The following is an 8,486-nucleotide window of genomic DNA, read 5'->3' as shown; positions in this document are numbered from 1 at the left end:
GGGAAAGATCCGACCTCGGATCGAAATCCAAATCACCATGGGAAAGAGATTGTGTTGCCGTGTAGAAGTTGACGATCACCAAGCATTCATCATCTTGTAGCTTGAAATGGGCACTCTCCAATGTTGCACCATCTTGTAATTCCTTCAAAAGGAGCAATAATAACAAGCACTTGGAAAAACAAATGTGGTTGGCATTAAAGCAAAACCAAGCATTCAAGAGGTGAGTCACCAAATAAGTGTCGTCATCATGCAAAGCATATGGTTTGACAAAGAAGTGTGGCATGGCATTTAAGCATATAAGTTGAGCACAATCAAGGACATCATGGGAACAAGCATGCAAATGGGAGGAAGTGATGCAAATATGTGTGTCAAGAGAATAAGCATCTACCTCATGGTCATAGCAAGAGTGCGCAATGTGCTCAACAAAAGGGCAATGGTAGGCATAGGAATCATTCACAACACCAAAGGAAATGAAGGATCTAAACACACGGGTCAAATGCAAGACAATCCAAGCATAATGTGCATGGGGTGTAGTGAAAATCGTGTGGCACTCAACACAATGGAAAGAGCAATTGTTCATCATGTGTGAGGCAATCAAGTCAATCATGTGACAAGCAATGGGACATGGCGTATGTGAATAAGTGACATTGTTGCGACCAAAGATATGATAGGAGCAAGTAATCCAAGAATTGGATGCAACATGGAAAGCAATCATAGTAAACAAGTCATGCAAGCTAGTAGTGCGAAGATGAAACATACTAGAGGAAATCATGGCAATCATGTCATGTGAGCAAATCATAGGCATAGGCAATGCACATGACATACCGCAAGCACGAACACAAAGCAAGATCGTAGTATCATTATAGGCATCGGGCACAAAGCAAACATGGTAATAATAAGTGATATCTCCACCAAGCTTACAAATACACATACAAGTACTAGAATCAAGCATCATGTGTAATGCAAAGCATGGGTCACAAATGCATGGCACAGGCATAGGAAAGAGCATATCATGCAAAGTGAACATGGCAATATGGGAATAAAGTGAGAAGTGGTAAATAACCCATAACCATGTGAGGGCCATGTAGAAGAGATGCGTGAAGTCATTGCGCGAGGGGAACGGTGGTAAGGACAATCCATGGAATCCCAAGTCATCATTGCTCTCTAGAGCTCGTTTCGTCAACTCATGGGATTGTGAGGTTGACGAGTGTTCATGGGTACCTACACAAAAGAGACAAAAATGAAAGAACGTGTGTGCATGGTAAATGTACACATCATCCATCATGATGTGTATGTGCATGTGTGAGTTAGCACAAGATAAGCATCGCTTAAAGAAATTTGATGCATGGTATAAGAACATGTCTCCATCGTGAAAGAATAGTTGTTATGTATGACATGATGAGGACGCAAATCAAGTATGCAATTATATGGCACATCATTCATGGAAAGCATATTGTGCACACAAGTATTGGGATCATGCAATGAATGGGATGAATCAAAATCTCCTAAAATGTATGAGGAAACTATGGGGGTCTCCTCATGAGCAATATTGGAAACATCTTATGGAGAAAATGGACGACATCCAAAACAATGCATATCCGAAGCTAGGTGGCTATGGCATGGCATATGAGATAAATGATGCAAAGGAAGCATGTCAATATCATCACATGAGAAACAAATGCCAATAACCATAGGCTTGTCATCTATGCCATATGTGCAAATTGGGTTTATTTTAATGGCATATGCATAGTCACTACGATGAGATTGCAAATAAGACATGTGATGGATCTCATGCATAGCATATGACAAGTCAAGCGGATTGGCAAACATGATGTGACCAAGAGAATTATCACAAGTGATCCTATGCAACATGGCATCACAACTAATAGACTCCACATGGCAATCATCAAACTCATCATAAATGGGTAAATCATCGCATGAGGAAATCATACTAGCATGAATCATGGAAATAGGGGTATCAACATCATGCAAGCAATCAATGTCAAGAACGTCCACTAGTGGGACAAGAGCATCACCTTCACCTATACGTTACCTTTCTCATTCCACTCATGTGATATACGTGAGGTGGGAAAGACCAAATGGTGGTCATCATCTTCATCTTGATGGAACCATGTGGGGGTGCATCATAGTCCACCATGGCCATCGTCATGTCCAAAGGAAGGACGGAGTCGTCGAGGATCGGCGCGTCATCATATATGGGACCTAGCACCAAACAAGAAGACACAATAGAGGGAGACGTTAAGTTGTTAGAAAGCAAAATGGCCTCATATGCCTCATCAACTACCTCACCCTCTCTATGTGGTGGTTCACTCACTCCCTCAAGGTAGGTGCACTCAATGTCACATATGGTGGAGTCACTCATCTCACTCAAGTGGTGGGGGTGGTGGCTCTCCTCACATGGGAATTGGGGCAACTCATCATATATGGGGCTAGTGGTGAAGTCACGCTCTCTCTCAATATGGTGGCAAAAGTCACTCAAGTCATCATACGTCACCGTGGTCGAAGGGAAAATCCCATGCTCAACCGTCTCGTAGTCATCGCCGTGGTTGAAGGCCGAAGATGGCACATCACCACTCTCATCGTGGATGAAGGCCGAAGATGGCACATCATCGCTCTCGTCATGGATGAAGGCCGAAGATGGCACATCATCACTCTCCCTGTCATGTAGCATGGTCATTGCAAAGTGAGCTCGGGGTCGAGTAGACTTTAGCTTCATGAGTTCTTGCTCCGCCTTGAGAGCACCAATGTAGTTGTCGTCGAGGGACTTGTAGTTCTCAAGGAAGATAGTCTTGGAGATGGCGTTGTTCAATCCCATCATGAAGAGGAACTTCATCCAAATGGGGCCGTCCATGCCGGCACGTCGCAAGGCTTCCTTCGTGTTCTTGAAGTACTCGTCAAGGGACTTGGATCCTTGTATGATGTTCTCCAATTGGCGTTGAAGATGTTCCGTGTAGGTGGAAGGCACAAATTCTTGCCGCGTCGTTTTCTTCATCGTGGGCCACGTCATGGTGAAGCTTGTTGAAGGTCTATGAAGCCACCATGTCAATGCATATCGTGGAAGGTACTTGTGGTGCACTTCACTTGATCGTCGAAGGGTACTTGATGTAGCTTGAGGTAGTCGTCCATCTTGCACTCCCACTTGAGGTATTCATCGAGGTCAATAGTCCCAAAGAATGGAATCTCCTCGATGATGTCGATGTCATAGTAGAAAGAGGGAGTAGTGGACTTGAGCTCGTGGAGTAGGCGAAGATGCCGTATGTCCGAAGGCGAAGATGCCTTGAAGTTACTTGGCGAAGATGCCAAAGGTGTTGAAGAAGCCGCAGCCTTGTAGTTGATGTCGCGTCTCTGAATACCCCGTGCGCACGGGGTTGTCAGAGGTCGTGTGCACAGGTCCCGTTTGCACGGGGATCGAAGGCCCGTGTGCACGGGGTTGGCAGAGCAGCCAACGTGTGTCCTGAAGCTCGCTCATCATGGTCATGTCAATGTCGATGCTTCTGTGTACTTGCTGAAGATGGTAGCTCGGGAGTCTTTGCACTTGAGCGTCTTATTGAAGATGAGGAAGATCGCTTGCGGTTCATGATGAGGGCCTTGAGCTCCTCCATTTGTTTGTCCATCTTGGCGTCGATGAAGTTCTTCATAGCATCAAACTCGTCGTCGTGGTTGTAGATCGGAGATGATGTGCTTTGCCTATCCATCACAAGACTCGAGCAAAGGTGAGTAGGAAATGAGATAAACAATACCAAGCTACCTTTTCCCAACATTGAGGATGTATCTCGTATCACTCAATGTGAGATGAAAGAATAGTGGAATTGGTACCGGACATGTTCAATACCGCAATGCACTACACACCGGGCATGTGTTCAAATCCTCGTACTTATCGCAATAGAGGATGCAGGCATTAGGGCATGCATGTATCTTCAGCACCTCCAATCCTAGAGGGCATACAACCTGCTTTGTTGCGTACGTACTGTCGGGCAATTTGTTGTCCTTTGGAAGCTTCTTCTTCAATATTTCCAGTAGCTTCTCAAATCCTTTGTCAGGCACAGCATTCTCTGCCTTTCACTGCAGCAATTCCAGTACGGTATCGAGCTTTGTGTTGCCATCTTCGCAATCGGGGTACAACCCTTTTTTTTATCCTCTAACATGTGATCGAACTTCAGCTTCTCCTTTTGACTTTCGCATTGTTTCCTTGCATCAACAATGACACGGCGGAGATCATCATCGGGCACATCGTCTGGTTCCTCTTGATCTTCAGCAGCTTCCCCCGTTGCAGCATCACCGTATTCAGGGGGCACATAGTTGTCATCGTCCTCTTCTTCTTTGCTGTCTTTCATCATAACCCCTATTTTTCCATGCTTGGTCCAAACATTATAGTGTGACATGAAACCCTTATAAAGCAGGTGGCTGTGAAGGATTTTCGGTCAGAGTAAGACTTTGTATTCCCACATATAGGGCATGGACAACACATAAAACCATTATGCTTGTTCGCATCAGCCACTTCGATAAAATTATGCACGCCCTTAATGTACTCAGAGGTGTGTCAGTCACCGTACATCCATTGCCGATTCATCTACATGCATTATATATAATTAAGTGTGTCAAAAACCATTACAGAACATCATGGATAGATAAGTGACCAAATTAATAGAAGTTCATCATCACATTAAAACCAAAGTACATACATAGTTCTCATTGAACAACGTATAGCTCTCCAGAGCATCTAATTAAACCATACATTGAAACTATATAAAACATTTCAATGCAACAACAAATGTGATCATAATCGCAACCAATGTAACAATTGATCCAACAGCATAATGATACCAAGCGTCGGTATGAATGGCATATTTTCTAATCTTTCTAATCTCCAACCGCATTGCATCCATCTTGATCTTGTGATCATCGATGACATCCGCAACATGCAACTCCAATATCATCTTCTCCTCCTCAATTTTCTTATTTTTTGCTTCAAGTAATTGGTTTCTTCTTCAATTAAATTTAACCTCTCGACAATAGGGTCAGTTCGAATTTCCGGTTCACATACCTCCTAGTTAAATAAAATCTATGTCACGGTGGTCGGCATAATTGTCATAAACAATAAATGAACCAAATAGTTATAAAAGATAATATATATCACATTTGAATCATAGCCAGGACAAGGGCTGACGGGGGCGGATACCAAAACCATCGCACTATATAATAACAAGCAATAATAAAAGTAAGAAAATTAGACAAGTATCTATCTAATCATACAAGTAAGAATTTTTTTTCTTTCAGAAAGAAGATAAGAACAAGAGGCTCATCACGGTGGTGCCGGTGACGAGATCGGCGCGGGCGATCGACGACGGTGAATACGGGGACGGGACTTGACGGACCGCTAAACCTAGACAAATCTCGAGGAAAATGGAGCTTGGAGGTCGAGCTTGGAGGTCGAGCTTCGAGAGGAGAAGCTTAACTAGCGTGGCTCAGGCATTTCATCGAACACCTCATGTGGATAGGAGGTGAGCTAGAGCACCACAAAGCTCTTCCCTCGCCGGCCAGAAAAAACAGAGCAGTATGGAGTGCTCTGCTCGCCGGCGATGGGTTATATATAGCCACCTCATTGGTCTCGGTTCGTGGCAGGAACCGGGACTAAAGGCCCCCCCTTCTGTCCCGGTTCCAGCCACGAACCGAGACCAATGATGTGGGCCAGGAGCGAGGACCATTGGTCCCGGTTCATGCCTGGAACCAGGACAAATGGGTCCAGACAAACCAGGACCACACGAGGCCCGGCCGGCCCTCTGGCTCATTAACCGGGATGTATGCCTCCGTTGGTCCCGGTTCGTGGTTGAACCGGGACTAATGGGCTAGCCAGGCCTCAACCAAAGCCCTATTTTCTACTTGTGACGGGTCGCGGCACGCCGGCCGCCTCAGGAAAGTGGCCCACCTCCACCAGCGTAGGATAGCAGCGGCGCTGCTGTCATCGTCTACGATAGCCCACATAAATGGGGGAGTTGAGGTGAGAGGAAGGACACCCCAACGCTGCCTATCACCGACCGGGGCTTTGCCAGTGCGGTGCCGACCGATGGCGGTGAGGGGAGGATGAGAGAATGGGGGCATACGGCCGGCGGTGGAGATCGCCATCGTGTCGTCCAGGAAGACGACGACCTAGTTTTGTTTCCTGGAGGCTTTTTATTCATTTGATGGAAACATCCTGTATCAAAACAACCAACACACACTTTCAAAATATTAATCAGTTTATGAGTGGCCACCCGGCCTAGTCATTGGATGCATTGTTTATACTCTAACAAATCACGCAAGTTGAGTTGTGTTGTGAGACTAGTCAAGAAAGGCCAACTAGATTGTCAGATTTATGCACTGAATTGGTCATGATCAAACTCTTAGCGAGAGGATGTTAACTACGCTTAATAAGATCACAATGAATTGTTTCTGCTCTCCATCGTCGTTGTTTACGCGTACGTAGACTAATGTACTTAACCACTTTGAGTGAAATTTGACCAAGTAAATATCTGATTAATGTGATGATGACAAGGACAGATACATATATAGTATAATAGCTGTGCTAGCTAGGTGCATCCATGATGGAATGACGCACCTCGATTTCTTCCTTATTGACTCAATCCGTTAACTACTTCGGCATCTTATATTGTTAGACTCTACGTCTCTAAGCAGTCTAATATTTTTATTGATATCACCGGATGACTCATATTCCAAAGTTTTGCCCTTGATTTTGGAGGATGGTATGATATTCCATTATATCTCTGACCATAATTTTTTGAGAAAAGTATATTTTTTATCCCTCAACTCTTGTCAAAGTCTAAATTTAGTCCCTCAACTACGAAACCAGATAACATGCACCTCGAACTTTTCATACCATACAAATTCCGTCCCTCGTATCAGTCAACCCGGTTTAACTGCTGACTTGGCATGGTTTTTGACTGGTCCACGCCAACATGCCAAAGGAGCCATAAATCGTTCCTCACTTCGGGAAAGAAATTAGCTTGCACCGGCGACAACGCACGATGCGGGTGCTAGCGGGGAGAGTCCGCGCGGCTGGGAAGGCAAGCACGGGCACATGGATTGACCGAAGCTTCGCCGGTGACGACTTCCAGTGGAGGCGACAGGCGGCGCTAAGCGGGGCAGCAAGCTAGATGGCACGGCCGGGGAGGCAGCAGGCGGTGGAGCACGGGCTCGCGGCGGGGTGAGCTTGTGGACGAGGGGCTGCTTGGGGGAAGACGCGTGAGGCTTCGGTAGAACCATGGGGAGAACCAAAGCTTACCGGGGGAGGAGATCACGACCAGCGTCTATGCCCACGACCAGCGTCGCCGCAGTGGAGGAGCCCCTCCAGCGCTGGTTCGTCCTCATCGGCGCCGGCGTCCTCGACCTGCGGCTAGCACGCACACAACATGCACACCCCGATGGCACATCCCCATCTTTCTCAGGCCATTCACGTCGCTGCTGGCACACGGCGATGGGACACGATGATGGAGCTGAACACGTACGAGGTCCTCCTTTATGGTGACAACGGCGGCCACTGTCAACAAGCCATTGAGAACTCCATGAGAATAGCATACGACGATGGTGCCACGCACCACTGTGCTGGCACGCCGCCGGGATGCGCCTCTGCATCCTAGCATGCCACTACAGCGTTTGTGCAGCCGGCGCACTCTAAGTGCTTGATGAAATGCCCATTAGAGAGATAGTAGGAGGGAAGAAGAGATAGGATGAGTAGGATAGAGAAATACTTCCACCCGGACCAGACCGGTCAAAACATGCCAAGTCAGCTCAGAAACTACTTCAGTTGTGTCAAGGGACAAAATTTGTCTGGTATAGAAAGTTTGAGGTGCAAGTTGTCCGGTTTTATAGTTGAGGGACCAAATCTAAACTTTGACAAGAGTTGAGGGATGATAAGTATACTTTTCTCTAATTTTTTTAATCGTATGTATGTTAAGTTGTTAGCACACATCGTTAAACGCAGAAGGAACTTTGGGCTTTAGAAGCCATAGACCCAGGAAGCCCAGGTAGATCAAGCTAAGCAGGTGACTTTGTCTATGTCGCCTCTAGGAAGAAAACGATTGCTTTATATCACTTGGCTTTTCCAACTGCTCTTTGGCTATGACCTCGTGCGCACTAGAAACCAAAGCGAGTTGGATATCTAATAAACTATGGTGATGTGTGGTGACTTTTGCTGGAACCAGCCCTGCATGCATTGTGGCGACTTGGGTGATATGGATAAATAATCATAATTACTACTCAGCGTATGATGGAGTAACTTAGGCGTATTCAAAGGGGACTTGAAATTTTATGCAAAATAAATCAATCAGCAGCCAGAGACCATTTCAACCCATTGGTCGATTCCACTTGACTATGTCTATTGCCCACAAGTTCACACTGCTCGTTGCGCCTATATAAGCACATACATACCCTGCATATTCGAAACCATCACTTACGCCACAACACAAACA

The sequence above is a fragment of the Triticum dicoccoides genome, chromosome 5A (assembly GCF_002162155.2).
Source record: "Triticum dicoccoides isolate Atlit2015 ecotype Zavitan chromosome 5A, WEW_v2.0, whole genome shotgun sequence".
NCBI lineage: Eukaryota > Viridiplantae > Streptophyta > Magnoliopsida > Poales > Poaceae > Triticum > Triticum dicoccoides.
This window is presented reverse-complemented; position numbering follows the sequence as displayed.